The 15,396-nt window shown below is 36.8% G+C and overlaps 1 pseudogene; it reads right to left on the reverse strand.

Moving 5' to 3' along the window:
* Positions 1–634: 634 nt before the first annotated feature.
* LOC112469093 lies at positions 635–753 on the reverse strand (annotated as a pseudogene).
* Between the last annotated feature and the right edge of the window lie 14,643 nt (positions 754–15,396).

Here is a 15,396-nt window from a genome sequence, read left to right on the forward strand (position 1 = left end):
ACTGATTATCCTTCTAAGACAAGCACATCTTCTGTTTCTGACTATCTTGTGGACTGGTATCCTGCTGGTGGCTCATCTCAAAATGATCTTTCCTTTTCTCCTAAGAATTAGTGACAGTCCAATTGTCTCTGGTTAACTGAAAAGTCCTTTTTAAACTCTGATCATTTCTTAAAGAATATAACTCTTTGGAAAATTTTCAAACATTTATGAAAATACAATGCAAGATAAAGTGGACATAAGGCACACTCTGGAAAGTCATTACCAGAGTTACTCCTACTGAGCAATACGAAAACCAAAAAGAGTCCATTGTCAGAATAAGAAGGAAACTATGTGGGAGACCACAAAAACTGGGAAAGAGATGAATCTCGAGTCCCCAGATCTTACCTGGAGTGCCTACTTGCTCAGAGTGAATATCTAACTTATGCAGCTTTATCTTCTCCATTTGTCTTACTGCCTATGCATTTCCGGTTCATCAGTGTTTACTAAATATGCAACACAGCCCTGAGTTCTTTTTTTTTTATTATTATTATTTTTACTTTTTATTTTTTTAGGCGAGGCAACCAGCCCTTGGTTGACTTCACAGATTGCTGCAAGGACTTTGTCAGCTTACAATCCCTTATTTTTTTATTTTTTATGCCTACAGCACCTGGTCTTCCTGGGTGGTCTCCCATCCAAGTGCTAACCAGGCCTGACCCTGCTTAGCTTTCAAGATCAGATGGCATTGGGCTTGTTCAAGGTAGCATGGCCATAGACACCCTGAGTTCTTAAACAGAATTATTACTTTCACTTTAAACAAGAGCTATGTGAAACACAAAAGGAAATACTTTGTTGAGTAGGGAGAGAATTAACAGGAAGTAGAAGGGGAGGGAGAAAGCTGAATTGTGCAGTAGGAAGAGCACTTTGGCTCTAAGTCCAATCAAATATTACTTTTCTGGAAACAAATGAAAGGTTGGCAGGAAGGCAGTTTCAATTAGGAATAAAGCATAGAAAAGTGTAGTATAAACTTGGATTCCTGCCATGACACAAAAGATTTTGGGAATTAGAACAAATTTTCTTGACTTACGCATATTCATTCATAAATCAAGTAAACCCAAGTGACTGACTGGCACTATGGAAACATAAATATACTTGTAATTGCCAAATTTATCACTTGATAGTTCTGTCTATAGGCCTAGTTTTGATCTGTATCCATTCATTATATATAAGTCAATGAAAGATGATTTTTTGTTATAGGCATCAGAGTTTAAGTCTAAAAAGAGGAAAAGAGAAACCACATGCCTGCTAAGTGGGGCTGAGAATATATATAAGAACCAGTTCTAGACCTTGAAGTGAAGGACCTAGGTAGGCTTTCTACTTTGACTTCCAGTGTAAACTTTTTTTTCTCTGAACCAGAAAAGGGTTCAGAGAAACCCGAGCTGCACTTTTTTTTCCCTGAACCAGAAAAGGGTTAAAAGGAGTTGAATTTAAGAACTTTATTTTGTGTCTGTAGTCTTATTTTAAGAAGACAGTTTAATTTCTCTGTGAGAAACCTGGTAGAAAATTACAGTTGGAAATGCAAGAATTGCATGTATCTGTTTAATAATAATAAGTATGTTTTCAAAAAGCTTGGTGGTACTCGGATACATTTAAGAGATTTTATCTTTCATCTACATTTTCTTAGATTTTTATCTTCATAAAGTCAGATGATTCAGAAACTGCAGGGAAAAAAAAAAGGAATGAAAAATAACTTCAAGTGTGTATAAGTAGACACTCAACTCATTAGCAAGTAATATCCAGAAAAGACAGTTTCCATATGGACTGCCTTTACTGGAAAACTTGATTCTATCAAGAGGAGGGGCTGTTAAGAAGTTCAGGAATGGTTTGTTAGAAATGAAACCTCATGCTATTACCTCTCTTCTGAGGCAGTTTTCCCCTTGAAGATCTGACAGAGTCTGTTGCCTTTAAGGCTTTTTTTTTTTTTTTAAGCCTTTTTGAATGTTAATGTCTTTGTGACTCATTAACCTGGGGTAGTTGTTTTGCACTCTGAGCACTAAGACATCTCATCAGGATGAACTGGGGCAAGGCATTCTCCAGAAACACACCTGGGTCTCTGGGCAGTCATCTGCAGGCGAATGCCTCCAGGTGTTTGCCAGTGGGAACCCATTGAAAGTCAATGCAATTTAGAGCAATTTCTCTGGCAGTGGAAATTAACCTGCAGGAATCTGCCCACAACAGGTGTATTTTAGGGCAGCCATACCAGCGTCCTGCACTGCGGAGACAGGACCTTGACTACCAGGTGTAGTGCAGGAGGCTGGATAATTGGAGGAGGCAGGAAATCAGTGCACAGAAGATGGCCAAATTGCAGTCTGTATGGGTTGGTACAATTACTGGTTAACCCTCTCCTGTCTGTAAACTAGAAACTATTTGTATGCTTGTGGAGCCAGGAAATCTTCACTGAAGAGAAAAAAATTATTATCCACTGTTCAAGCAGACTGAATTTTTTGATAATTGAGGTTTTCTGCAAATTGTCTTTGGTTTAGTGTCTGATACCCAGAAAATACGATTGCTAGGAGCTCACAGATCTTCAGGAAGACAGAAGGAGAAGTGAATCGTAAGTGCCTGAAAGCCTCCGTCCTCAGAAACAAACATAATTTTACCTGGTGTGTCTGGCTCTTTCCGCTTCTTTTGAAAAGACACAGGGAGGAACATACTCAGGAGAGGGCATTTGCGCTCTGCACCTTCTTTTCTGGATTTGTATTTTATCTTTATTCTTCTTCCTATGGTCTCATATTTTAACTCCTCGATATAATTCTTTCCTAAGTTAATGTCTATTGTTCCTTTCATGTAACTTAATTGGCTTAAGTACATATACAATTTGGCAAATCCAAAGTCTGGAAGTAGGCAGATATCTAGCCACAGCATAAAATTTCACCTATTCTTAATATTGATATAATATCCATGACATACACCAATGGGATTTATGTGATAGGCTTTTAGTTTACTGATATAATATTTGTGACATTCTTAAGAAAGAAATAGAAATGTATATTTCTATTTCTAAAGTAATATGCTGCCATAATTAATAATTATTGCAAAAGTAATTGATTTTATTACAAAACAATTATTTGACATTTTTAAAAAATCAAAGAGAAATAAATAAATGATAATTATGAATGTTGATAAAGCATTGGATAGATAACCAGGAGGAACATACCCTTTTTTGAGTGAACACGTTTGTAAAATTTAAATACTAAAAGGCAGAATAAATGAGATTAGAATAATTTTAATCTTTGTAAAATTGTTTGACATAGCAATATTTATAACATTAACCAAAATTATACTTAGTACCATATTTAGTATGTAGTTATTTATTTATGCCAAGTTGCCCTATTTGGAATTTTTCATGATTTTTGAGGATGAATTGAAAATCAATGTCAAATTTTCATGAGGAAGAAAATTTCCTGAGTCATTTCAACAGTACCCGGAATAAATATTTGATCCAAACAAAAGAAAATAACACGAAAGAAATAAGAAAATACTCCACATGTTGTTATCACTCCTTAAACATCAAAGATACTGCAAGGCAACTTTAAGACGATACTTGCAATTTTGAATCTATGGAGGTTAAATACGGTGTTTGAAATTTGTCAAATCGAATGATCCAATCCAGTGGTTCTCAAAGTGTTCTCCCTGAACCAGCAGGTCAGCATCCCCTGGGGGGGTGTGGTCTACAGTGGGTGTTATTAGGAGCCCCTCTATGACCCTGGGTGTGCCAGAGTGTGAGAATCGTGCTCTAGATTGCCAACCACTCTCAGTAATTGAAAAGGAAGAATTTTTGAAAGTTGCCCGAGCTATAAATCTGAGGCACAGGATTTCTTCTAGAAAATAAATTACTAAAAAACATGTTTCTGAATTTCTTTCTGTTGGATGCCAAAAGGGAACTAATATTAGTAAATGTGTCCATTGGAAGTAGATGCATTTTAGTACCACGAATATGTAATGTAGTGATGGTGAGTACAATATAGAAGCCGATAGTTCTCAAAAATTACTGTTCTCACATGATAATTTCAAACTTATAAAATTTGACTATCAAAGTTTTAATAATAAAATTACAGCCATAATTAAATTCTTAAATATAATTTTAAATTTATTCTTTTCTTCCATGATTTCTCTTCATGATTGTGACATTCACTTTTAGTTGACTATTGGTTTTAACAACCAGTAGTCGTTCTCCATTGAACCAAAAGATATATTTTGTAGTGTGAAATTTTAGTTGTCTTAAAAAATTCTTATCAGAAAATATTTCTTTTTTTTTATTCATTCATGTAAACCCCTTGTTTTTCTATCCTGCCTCCTTACTTGTTTCTCTCATGCACATTTTGTTATTTTATTTATTCATTTGCTTAATGATATCTCTCCTGCTTGACAATCAGCCTCATAAGACAGAGATGTATTTGATGTTTTATCCCTAATAACTAGAAAAGTGCCTAGTTCAAAGTCAGCACTCCAATATTTGTTGAATAAATGAATGTATGAATAAATGAATACATGAATGAATGAATATATTTCATCTAAATATACTGAATTCTTGATGTATGAATCAAGAACCAAAGTACATGGTAAGCACTCAAGAAATACTCCTTAGTAATAATTATTTTCCAGTTCCTCAAAATATAAAACAAGAGGTTAAACTAGCTCCAAAATTTATAGATTGAAGGATTTTCACATGTAGTTCTCCAGGTATGCATTCATCTGTGGACTATGTAAGCATTAGTAATGATATTTAATATAAGATTGCTCTCTTATTCCAGCTGCCATTTTTGTCATTATCTTGAAATGGCTCATACCCTACTCCCTTCAAAAAAACTTTGTTCATATTCCTTCTGAGAAAGTATATAATGTATGGACACCAATAATTTCTGTTCTCCTTAAATTATAGCTTCCTAGAAGAGCCTTGAACCCACCTGGCACCTCATAGTTGTTATTGTCATCGACTGTGTTCCCTGGGCCGTCCTTCACATCCCTGTGCCTGTTTTCACCTTTTTCATCCAGCCCCCAACCTCCCTCCCATCTGCCAACCCTCAGCTTGTTCTCTGTATGAGTCTCTGTTTTGTTTTGTTCTATGCGAATCTCTGAATTTACTTTCAAAATACAAAAAAGGTATATGATATAAAAATTGTCACTTGGAATTACAATGTCTCTCTCTCACACACACACACACACACAAAATGCTATCTTACTTATTTTTTACATCCTCTGGTGTCCAGCATATTGTCATGCTGTTTACACAGAAAGGACGAATTAAAGTTGGCAGCTTTAAGAATCCATGCCAAGCTTTACTTCATTCTCTGCCTTTAAGCTCATTGTTGTTGGCTGTGATGAGCAGAATGAATCATATAGCAAAGACATCTGGGGCTGTGAGGAACTGGTTTTCTGACACCTAGGAGAGACATGGACAATGATGAGACTTCAGAATCACCAGATATAAAAGTAATCAATGAAGTCTGAGTCAGTGAACTAAGTCCGCCTCTTTTGGTATCAAGTAAAAGTCTGATTAAAGTTGCCAGGCCTGTCCTTCAGAAATATCCACAAGTGTAAAACTAAAAGCTTGCTAAGCATCAGAAAAGGTAATGAAGTGGTGTGCAATCTGAAGCCCCCATTGATATGCTCTCCTTCACAATTTGCATTGAGGGCAAGGGGAGGCGAGACTTCTAGTCTGTACTCTGAAGCTCATTAGCTGTGAGGTGTTACTTGAGAGGATTTAGAGTCACAAAATGAAGTTCCTGAGATATATTCCCAATGTCCTTATTTGACTTTGTTATGGCCCAATTTTTTGAAGTTTACTCTAGGTCTACTCTTTTATTCATTTCACAATCGTTTTTGAACCTCCATGAAAGACATCATAATCTAGTTCAGTAGTGAAGAGCCTGTGCTCTGGTGTCAGATTGCACAGGATCAAATCTCAACTCCATCCTTATTAATTATGTAAACTTGAGCAATTTACTTTCTATACTTCAGGTTCCTGACCTGTAAACTGGGCTTAATAAAAGCCCTGATGGTTAACATGTGAATTAATAAATTAGATCATCAAAAGTATAAATTGTGTCCAGAACGTAGTAAAAGATTACTTAATGCCAGCTATCATCACATATCTGAGAGAGACTCCCAGAGTGTGTGTCCTATGGCTTAAAATCAGGAAGAAAACAAAACACAGCATAGCGCCTGTCCCCAGAATGCAAGCTCATAGATTCATGGCAGAAAGCTCAGATGAGAAAACTGACAACTACACTTAGGATAGCAGTGCTACACCCAGGGTCTCAAAGGAGCCCAAACGAGGGGCACCAGATTCTACCTCATAATGGTAAATAATTTTTTCTAAGAGGAGCAGCCGCTGGGCTCCTGAAAGACACAGCAGTGTAACACTGGCATGAAGGAGAGCAGGTGATTGCTGACAGAGACTGACTACAGTAGAGGTTTTGCAAGTACTCAGCCTTTGGGGGACTGCCCAAAATTGTTTTAGTACAAATCTCTCTGGCTGCAAACCCCCACCTATACAAAGGACTTCATAGTCCTTTATGAACATCTTTGGGATTTCTTAAATAGTAGTGAGAAAAGAATTCATACATAATAATAGAGTAATATACCTTTAGAACTAATAGGAATTTAGGAATTAGATTCGGGTTCAGATTATGTCTCCATGTCCATGAATTTGAGCTAGTTATCTAACCTCCCAGGGCCTCTTTCTCTTTTGGTAAAATCAGACATAATAATACCTAGCTCATGAGTTAAATAGGATCACCTCTGAGAAAGTGCTTAGCACATAGCGGCAGCTCCATAATCATCGCCTTTATTCCTTTCTGTCGAAAGCTTTCAAAAGCAAGGTTATTTCAAATGCAAAAAAGGAGTTATAAAGATTGTTTGTCAATACAATAATTTATCTCATCTTGGTAATAATGACTTGAAAATATGGTTCCCAGAGAACTTTTTGTAGTATTTTTGACAGAGGTTAGAATTTAACAGTAAAGAACTAAAGAAAGAGGATGAGAAGAGAAAGAGGGAGGGAGAGGGAAGAGAAAGGAGAGGAGGAGGAGGCAAAGATATTCTAAACATCTTGTTCAGCTTTTGCTTAGGTAATAACTTTCCCTGATGTTTCAACACATTGTAATGATAATATCGTAGTTTTCGGTTTTGCGTGCTCTTCCAAATCTACATTGACCTCAATCAAGACAGACCCTTTTCTGTTTTGATCATCCGCTCTTTACTTTTGGAAAGCTCTAAAAAGTCGGGACTCTGCCAGAAGCAAGAGAAGCTGCAAAAACACATTACGTTTAGTCCAGCTGCCCTTCCCTATTTTCTGGCACCCTGATACACAGTATCTACCAAGTCCATCCATATTTCTCTGGGACAATGAAGAAGAGTATAACTAACTCTCTGTGTCCCTTCAAGTACAGCATTATTTCTATTATGACGAAGTTAATTGCTGAAATAGAAGTGGTAGACAGCCCAGCTGTAATCTGCTATCTTCTAAAGGAAGCCAGTTTCAGGAATATCTCTCAATGGCATAAGCATTATATCTCATCTCAATATTTCTCCCCTCCTTTCCAGTCCATAGACAGTCTTTTTCCCAACCTATGCCAGGAGACATTCGTGTCACAAGATAGCAGGCTCACTGTAGGAACTTGTTGGAATACCTTCATTTTTATCATAGCAGTGATTTTTTACAGCCCCTCTTCCTTTCCTGGAAGTGCATGCACATTCTCAGTGTTGTGCTTAGTTAAAAATAATTGTAGAATGAGCTTGAAATGAAGAAAGTAGAAGGTGTGATTCACATACACAGAATTCTTAGAAGCATCAAAATTTATAGAGGAAGACTGCACTCCATCTACCAAGTGTTTTTCTTCATACCAGTTCAATAAACTAGGAAATGCACTAATCTTACTTTCAAAAATAATAATAATGACAACAAGAATGATATGTTTTTTAAAAATGAAAAAGCTCTGGCTCAGTTTCTTTGGCTACATTTGTCAGTTTTCTGACTAGCCTCAGCAGCCGACAATTAGCAGGACATGCTTTCTATTCGGATAAGATATGATTGTAATGCAAAACACAAGGACAGGTGAAAAGTGTTAGATGGTGTTGGGCTAGTAGGGTGAATTTCTTCAGATATAGCAGTCCAGGCAGTTTGTTATTATGAAATGTCCCTGGGTGCAACAGAATAGTCAAACAAAGAGTATTCTTTTTCCTTCTTAATTAACTTGAAGATAAATAATTTTCCTGTTAAACTCAAATCAGGATCACGCAAAACCCCTGTGTCCTTTGACTTCTCAAAGCTGCTGCATGAAACATCACAGCAAGCCATTTTTTAAATCTCTTTCCGATTTATTAACTTAAGATAAATGGCTTCACTATCATAACCTGTCAGTGCCAAACAGTGAAAAGGATGTCAGTGGTGGTAACCATGTGCAAAGCTGTTTAGCATAGCCAGCCTTGGACACAGGAGTCAACTTTCAATAACTGCACCACCTCCCCCTACAGGAAAGAGCCCACAAGCACGGTTCTTTATTCATTAACATTCTAAAGATATTTACTTTGGAGAATCTCCAAGGCAGCTGAACATGATGTATGAAATAAAGAATCTTGCCTTCCTCACGCACAATGAGTGAGGAAAAAGTAGTGCTTGGTCGAAATAGTAATATTGTGTATAGCAACTTCAGCAGATTCAACTGGCAAGGCTGCCCTGATGAAGATTCAAAGAAAGGAGTTTCTAACTCTGTTTCTCATTTCTTTGAATTGGGCTCACTTTGAGTGTGAATCACCTCTGGAAGGCAGCTAGTGAGGCGCAACTTAGTAATAATAATCATAAAAAAATAGAAACTCCTCCCTTCCCCAAGATAACAAACACTACGTCCAGCCTCATCCTCTTCTGTCAATAAACTTGGAACATATGTACATGCAATGACTTATCAATACACGCGCCAGTCTCCATTTGGGTTCAGCAAGAAAAATGTCAAAAGCCAGAATGGTAGATCATTTTATAAGCCCATGGATGTCATCTACAACATATATAACAACATTCATAGTAACATAATCTCAATAGTATGTATGTGGAGATGTTTTTTCACTTACTGTGGAATTTGGTCTTTTTATTTCTTTTCGTCTGTTGTAACTGGTTATCATCAAATGTTATCTGTAAAAGTGGACTGCAGACTATTTTTGCCTTATCACCTACAATTTCTGAGGTCTTACAAGAAGATTAGCCAGAGGCTTTTAGCATACCCAAGGGTAGTATGTAAAGGGGCTGCATGTTCTTTTATTAATTTTTTATATTTTAACTGTTTTCAATTATAGTTGACATACAATATTATATTAATTTCAGGTATACAACACAGCAATTAGACATTTATATAACTCACAAAGTGACCATCCTGATAAATCCAGCACCTACCTGACACTCCTGACTATATTCCCCATGTTATACCCTACATCCCCATGTCTCCTTTGTAACTACCAATTCGTACCTCTTAATCCCCTTCCCACTTCAGCATTCCTCCATCCCTCCAATCCGGCAACCAGCAAAATGCTCTCTGTACCTATCAGCTTGTATCTGCTATTTGTTATCCTGTTCTCTAGATTCTACATATAAATGAAATCATGTGATATTTTTCCTTCTCCGTCTGACTTACTCCCCTCAGCACAATACCCTCTAGGTTCATCCATTATATATTATATATAACTATTATATATAATAATTCTAAGCCATAACAAAGAATTAATATATATAACTTCTTCTTTACCCATTCATCTATTGATGGACACTTAGGTTGCCTCCATATCTTGGCTATTGTAAATAATGCTGCAATGAACATATGGATGCACATGTCCCTTCAAAGTATTATTTTGGGTTTCTTTGGGTAAATGCTCAGAAATGAAATTACTGGGTCTTTCTCTGTCTCTTGTTATAACTTTTGTTTTAAAGTCTAATTATAAATATTGCCACTCCAGCTTTTTTGTTGTTGTTGTTGTTGTTTGTTTCCATTGAAATATCTCTTTCTGTCCCTTTACTTTAAGTCTGTATATGTCTTTCAATCTGATATGAGTCTCTTGTAGGCAGCATATGTAAGGGTGTTGTTTTGTTTTCCATTCAGCCATCTTATATCTTTCGATCGAAGCATTTAACCCACTTACATTTAAACTAATTGTTGATAGATATGTAGTTATTGCCATTTTATTATTCATATTTTTAAATCTTTTTCTACTTTTTCTTATAGAAGTCCCTTTAACATTTCTTGTAATACTAATTTGGTGGTGATGAACTCTTTTATTTTTTCTTATCCAAGAAACTCTTTATATGTTCTTTGATTTTAAATGATAACTTTTCTGGGTAAAGTAATCTTGGTTGTAAGTCCTTGCTTTTCATCACTTTGAATATTTCATATCATCTCTTCTGGCCTGCAAAGTTTCTGCTGAGAAATCAGCTGACAGTCTTAAGGGAGCTTCCTTGTAGGTAACTCACTGCTTTTCTCTTGCCGCTTTTAAGATTTTCTCTTTGCCTTTAACCTTTGACATTTTTATTATGACATGTCCTGTTGTGGTTTCATTTTGTTTGGGACTCTGTGCCTTCTGGTCTTATATGTCTATTTCCTTCACCAGGTTAGGGAAGTTTTCTGTCATTATTTCTTTAAATAGGTTTTCATTTCTTTGTTCTCTCTCTTCTCCTTCTGGTACCCCTATGATGTGAATTTTGGTAATCTTGATGTTTTCCCAGAGGCCCCTTAAACTATCCACATTTTTTGGGATTGTTTTTTCTTTTTGCTGTTCTCATTGGGTGTTTTCTGTTACTTTATCTTCCAAATTGCTGATTCAATTCTCTGCTTCATCTGATCTCCTATCAATTCCCTTTAATGTATTCTTTATTTCAGTTATTGCATTCTTCATCTCTGAATGGTTCTTTTTGTTTCCTATCTCTTTACTGAAATTCTCACTGAGATCATTAAGAATCTTATAACCAGTGTTTTGAACTCTGCATCTGGTAGATTGCTTATCTCCATTTTGTTTAGTTCTTTTTCTGGAGCTTTGTTCTGTTCTTTCATTTGGGACATGTTTCTGTCTCTTCATTTTGGCTGCCTCCCTGTGTTTGTTTCTATGTATTAGGTAGAGCTGCTATATCTTCTGGTCTTAGTAGAGTGTCCTTATGTAATAGGTGTCCTGTGGGGCTCAGTGGCACAGTCATCCTTGGTCACCTGATCTGGGTTCTCCAGGTGTGGGGGATGTGCATGTCCTCCTGTTGTAGTTGAACCTTGGTTGATATTTGCATGTCAGTGGAAGGGATTGACCCTCAGGCTGATTGGTTGTGAGGATGGGCCGTGACTACAGTGGAGGAGCTGTTGTGCAGGGGCTGACCCTACAGAGAATAGTTCTCTTTAGCAGGACTCTGGTGCATGCCGAGTCTGCTCTTTAAGTGTGTCATTTGTGGAGGTGGTTCAAATGGGTCACTGGATGTGCCAGCCCCAGAGCCTCCTGCAAGAGGCTCTCCTGCAGACCAAGATCAGCCACCACCTGTGCCCTGCCTGGGGCCACCTGGCATAAGCCACAAAGATTATCCACAGATGTCTTTCACCTGTGCTAGCCTTAGAGGTTCTTGGGAGAGACTAGGCTGCATACCAAGGCCAGTTGCTGCTAGTGCATGATTGGGGCTGCTCAGCAAGAGGTACAGAATATGCCGAGGTCAGATGTTATTTGTTTGAGATTTGTGAATCTTTGAGATTTTAGAAAAATTCTGCAGCCTGAGAAAGACATGCCATTTGTATGGAAAAGCCACTGGAAGTGGCTTGGGTGGGCCCACAAGTTGAGTAGGGTAAGGTCTCAGGGCAGAGTGAACGGCATTGGTCAATGGAGACTCAGAAATGGCACCTGCCAGAGTTTGCATGCTGGGCTCAGCAAAGAAACAATGCTCTCTGCCAGCACTTCTGTCTGGAAGAATGCTGCCCAGCTAGTACTCACCCTGAAGCCAGACAATTTTTTTCCTCTTCATATGTCCCTGGAGCCTTTTGAGCTGCTGCTCTAGCACTGGAGCTCAGAGCAAGTGAGTCCATCAGTGAGTAAGTCCATGCATGGGCCCTTTAAGAGAAATGCCTGGGACTCCAGCTGCCCTCTATTTCACTCAGCCACAATTTCCACTGATTTTTACAGCCAGAAATAGTGGAGACTTCTCCCAGTACTGATTCCCCAGGCTGGTGTGAGGTTGGGACCCTCTCACTCCTCAGGGGTCCGCCACAACCCAGATATCCCTCTTGATTCTCAACCACCACACGTAAGTGTGGGACCAGCCCATTTAGTGTCTCTGCCCCTACCCAACTCGAGGTGGCTTCTTCTGTGTAGCCTTTGTTATATGACTTCTATTTGGCTAGACTTCAGACGATTCTCTTTGATGGTTGTACTGCAGGTTAGTTATAATTTTCACGTAGTCATGAGAGGAAATGAACATCTTGACCAGAACCCTGCATGTTCTCTTTTAAGAAATGTATCCTTTTTTCAGAGAAATAGCTGCCACCTGTAGTTAATGTAATAAGGTTTCATAGTTTATGCTCTCCATACAAAGTTATTAAAATGTTACTGACTGTATTTCCTATATGGTACATTACATTCACATGACATTTATTTTATAAATAGAAGTTTGTACCTCTTCGTTTTCTTTACATTTTTACTCACCGCCCCCCTCACCTCTGGTAACCATCAGTTTGTTCTCTGTATATATGAGTTTGTTTCTGTTTTGTTTTATTTGTTTTGTTTTTTAGATGCCACATATAAGTGAAGTCATATGGTATTTTTCTTTCTCTATCTGATTTATTTCATTTAGCATAATAGCATCTATGTCCATTCATGTTGTCACAAATGGCAAGATTCTATTCTTTTTTTATGGCTCAGTAACATTCCATTGTATCAACATATATCTTCTTTACTCATTCATCTATTGCTGAACATCTATTGCTTTCACATCTTGGCTTTTTAAATAATGTGTTAGTGAACGTGGGGGTGCATATATCTCTTCAAATTAGTGTTTTTATAGTATTCATAAAAATACCCAGAAGAGAACTTGCTGGGTCAAAAGGTAGTTATACCTTTTAATTTTTGAGGAAACTCTATACTGCTTCCAGTAGCGGGTGCTCCAATTTTCAATCAAACCAACAGTGCACAAGGGTTGCCAGTACTTTTTATTTGTGGAATTTTTGATAATAGTCATTTTGACAAGTGTGAGTTTGATTTGCATTTCCTGATGATAAATGATGTTGAGCATCTTTTCATGTATCTGTTGCCCATCTTTATGTCTTCTTTGAAGAGGCAAAAATGTACAGTGGGGAAAGGACAGTCCTTTAAATAAATGGTGTTGGGAAAACTGGACAGATACATGCAAAAGATGAAAATGGACCATGTTTTTACACCATATACAAAAATAAATTTAAGATGGATTAAATACTTAAATGTAAGACTTGAAGCCATAAAACTAGAAGAAAATGTAGACAGTAAACTCTTTGACATTGGTCTTAGCAATATTTGTTTGATATGTCTTCTCAGGCAATGGCAACAACAGCGAAAATAAGCAATCGTTTGACTACATCAAACTAAAAAGGTTTACACAGAGATAGAAACCATCAACAAAAGAAGAAAGTAACCTACTGAATGGGAGAGAAGATATTTGCAAATGGTATATACAATAAGAGAGTAATATATAAAATACATAAATAACTGATACAACTCAATATAAAAAAATACAATCTAATTAAAACATGGGCAGAGGACCTGAATCTTAGAATTTTCTTTGTTTCAGTGTTCAGAGTAGTTAAAATAGGAATTGAAAGTCAGAGGAGTCAGGGCAATGAGAATGACTGTAGTAGTAAAAAGACCTTAAAGATATGAGTTTGGGTAGTATGACCACAGGTGGAAAAGACAAACAGGCGTGGGCTATGGGGACCAAAATCTAGCTGGATGACTTTGGTCTGTTCAATTTACCTCTATTCCCACCCTGACAAATATAAGGTGTAAACAAAGATCCTTCTTTTGGTCCTCCTTATCCCCGCTACTCTCTTTTTAAATGGCTATAATGATCAACAAAAGAATTTATTTGACCATACTGATAGCATTTTCAATGATGCAGTTTTATCTTGTCAGTGAAATAGCTGTAATTAAAAGAAAATACCCTTTTCCATTCAGAGCTTAATTCAGATAGGATATCTGATAGTTTTTTTTTTAAATGCTAACTTTTATCAGTTTTATTTCAAAATTATTTCATGTTTATGAGATAGCATTTAGAAAATTCTGGTTTGGGGCAAGTCTACATTTGTGTACTTCCCCTCAGAGTGTCCAGTGTCCAATTTAGTGTCATCACAGATGATGTGCAGTGCTTTATGCAGAGAACTAATTCAGGAAACCATCCATAACTTCAATACCAAGAGATAATTATCTTGAAACCTATTTTTCTGGTCTCATAACAAACAAGTATACATATATAAACAAGTATGTGTAAGAATGTGTGTTTTACAAAGCATGACATTATATGGCTGTTATAGGGCATCCATGGCAATGCCATTGCTCTTAGTAGTCCTAATATTTGACCTTTCCACAGCTGTTCTGAGAGAATAAGTGACTTCCGAAAAACACTTACTTAAATCTCCCTTCTTTTATAGAAGTACCCTGCTTTCTTGGTCTTACTTATCCATATAAATTGGAGAGAAACATTTTTTATGCCATAAGTAAGATTAAAGGTAGTTGTAATTACATTTTACCTGTGCCCTGAATTTTTCCACCTAAGAAAGGTATGAAAAAATCAAAATGCCTCTTCTTCTTATTCCATTGTTCACTAAATGGTCTTTATGTTTTCCTGTAGGCTACGGATGAGATCTCTCTACCTTAAGTTTCCCAATCACAGAGTGAGAAAACACCACTGGGGTTCAGGAATATTCAGAGAATTGGATTTCCACTTTCAAGGATGGCGGTCTAAGTGTTGAGGAAAATAATGAATACATTGTGGTACATTTATACTGTGAGATACGCCAGTTGAAAAAACACACTCAAGATACATGTAGCAAAGTGGATAAATCTCAAATGCAGAATTTTAAGAGAAAAGGCAAGTCACAGAATTAGAGGCACAGTATAATATCATGCATATTAAGTTTAAAAACAAAAACGTAAAGTATGCCTTTTATGGATACATCCATGTGTAGTAAAAATATAAAATATGCATGAGAATGATACAGATAGATTTCAGGAAATTCATTACCTTAGGTAGAAAAGAAAATGATGTCATGAGTGGTACCAAAAGATTTTAATTTAATCTGTAACATTCTGTTTCTTAAGCTGAGTGATGGGTACATACATGTCATTTTTGGTGCCTGAAATATTTCATAATTAAAAAAAAACATG

Source organism: Pteropus alecto, unplaced genomic scaffold (assembly GCF_000325575.1).
Source record: "Pteropus alecto unplaced genomic scaffold, ASM32557v1 scaffold106, whole genome shotgun sequence".
Taxonomy (NCBI): domain Eukaryota; kingdom Metazoa; phylum Chordata; class Mammalia; order Chiroptera; family Pteropodidae; genus Pteropus; species Pteropus alecto.